At 47.8% G+C, this 2,371-nt stretch overlaps 1 non-coding gene across 1 annotated transcript; it reads left to right on the top strand.

Annotated features, from left to right (window-relative positions):
- Window positions 1–242: 242 nt before the first annotated feature.
- Window positions 243–2,145, top strand: LOC125076639. Its single transcript, XR_007120569.1, has one exon. It is a non-coding gene; the product is annotated as a small subunit ribosomal RNA (ribosomal RNA).
- Window positions 2,146–2,371: the final 226 nt, after the last annotated feature.

Below are 2,371 nucleotides of genomic sequence, written 5' to 3'. Positions count from 1 at the left end.
TCGCGTTATATATTATAGCGCACGCACGCGCGCGCGCGTGCTTAAAGCGCGTTTGTGTCTCATATAAATTTTTATAAGAGTCAACCGTTAAAATCTATCGCGTCTAACGCGATCGACGATACGGTGAGACGCTCGTTTCATACTGTGCGTATATTGTACATGCATGCATAAGTTTGTGTGTATTTTATATGCGAATATGAAACGAGAAGAGTAATTGACGACTTCAACAAGTCTCGGTTAGCTCCCTGGTTGATCCTGCCAGTAGTTATATGCTTGTCTCAAAGATTAAGCCATGCATGTCTCAGTGCAAGCCGTATTAAGGCGATACCGCGAATGGCTCAATATATCAGTTTTGGTTCCTTAGATCTTACTCAGTTACTTGGATAACTGTGGTAATTCTAGAGCTAATACATGCAATCAGAACTCTGACCAGTGATGGGATGAGTGCTTTTATTAGATCAAAACCAATCGACGGAGGGCGTCTCGTCCGAAGTCGTTAATTTTGATGAATCTGGATAACTTTTGCCGATCGCATGGTCCAGTACCGGCGACGCATCTTTCAAATGTCTGCCTTATCAACTTTCGATGGTAGTTTCTGCGACTACCATGGTTGTCACGGGTAACGGGGAATCAGGGTTCGATTCCGGAGAGGGAGCCTGAGAAACGGCTACCACATCCAAGGAAGGCAGCAGGCGCGCAAATTACCCACTCCCGGCACGGGGAGGTAGTGACGAAAAATAACGATACGGGACTCTTTCGAGGCCTCGTAATCGGAATGAGTACACTTTAAATATTTTAACGAGGAACAATTGGAGGGCAAGTCTGGTGCCAGCAGCCGCGGTAATTCCAGCTCCAATAGCGTATACTAAAATTGTTGCGGTTAAAAAGCTCGTAGTTGCATTTGTGCGCCGCGCTGTCGGTGCACCGCATCCGCGGTGATACTGACACGTCTGCGGAGCATATCGTCGGTGAGCCGGCGGTAAAACGCCGGTTCAATATCAAAATCCTATCGCGGTGCTCTTCAGTGAGTGTCGAGATGGGCCGACAATTTTACTTTGAACAAATTAGAGTGCTCAAAGCGGGCTCAAAATGCCGCTTGAATATTTCGTGCATGGAATAATAGAATATGATCTCGGTTCTATTTTGTTGGTTTTCAGAACTCCGAGGTAATGATTAATAGGGATAACTGGGGGCATTCGTATTGCGACGTTAGAGGTGAAATTCTTGGATCGTCGCAAGACGAACATCAGCGAAAGCATTTGCCAAAGGTGTTTTCATCAATCAAGAACGAAAGTTAGAGGTTCGAAGGCGATTAGATACCGCCCTAGTTCTAACCGTAAATATGTCATCTAGCGATCCGCCGACGTTACTACAATGGCTCGGCGGGCAGCTTCCGGGAAACCAAAGATTTTGGACTCCGGGGGGAGTATGGTTGCAAAGCTGAAACTTAAAGGAATTGACGGAAGGGCACCACCAGGAGTGGAGCCTGCGGCTTAATTTGACTCAACACGGGAAATCTCACCAGGCCCGGACACCGGAAGGATTGACAGATTAATAGCTCTTTCTTGATTCGGTGGGTGGTGGTGCATGGCCGTTCTTAGTTGGTGGAGCGATTTGTCTGGTTAATTCCGGTAACGAACGAGACTCTAGCCTGCTAAATAGGCGTCGTCATTTAGGTGTGCTCGATTTCGGTCGAGCAACTCACTGGCGGCGTATTAAAATTCTTCTTAGAGGGACCGGCGGCTTCGAGCCGCACGAGATTGAGCAATAACAGGTCTGTGATGCCCTTAGATGTCCTGGGCCGCACGCGCGCTACACTGAAGGAATCAGCATGTTCTCCCTGGCCTAGAGGCCCGGGCAACCCGTTGAAACTCCTTCGTGCTGGGGATTGGGGTTTGCAATTATCCCCCATAAACGAGGAATTCCTAGTAAGCGCGAGTCATAAGCTCGCGTTGATTACGTCCCTGCCCTTTGTACACACCGCCCGTCGCTACTACCGATTGAATGATTTAGTGAGGTCTTCGGACCGACACGCGGTGGCTTCACGGCCGTCGGCGTTGCTGGGAAGTTGACCAAACTTGATCATTTAGAGGAAGTAAAAGTCGTAACAAGGTTTCCGTAGGGGAACCTGCGGAAGGATCATTAACGTAAATTATCAATCTCGAAAGAGTGCGATAATGAACGATAATAAAATTCTAAAACACAAATATCGACGTTCGGAATGTGTCGTTTCGATGCGAGGACGCGATTCTCACTCTCTCTCTCTCACACAGCAGTGTGTCCGAGTCAGAGTCCAGAGTCGTGTAACGCGTCCTATTCTGATATTTTTCGATGTCGATTTCGAGGAAAGTACGATGTGTTAACGCACATC

Source organism: Vanessa atalanta, unplaced genomic scaffold, assembly GCF_905147765.1.
Source record: "Vanessa atalanta unplaced genomic scaffold, ilVanAtal1.2, whole genome shotgun sequence".
Classification (NCBI taxonomy): Eukaryota; Metazoa; Arthropoda; class Insecta; order Lepidoptera; family Nymphalidae; genus Vanessa; species Vanessa atalanta.
Note: the sequence above shows the minus strand (reverse complement) of the source record. Positions and strands in the feature narration are given on the sequence as shown.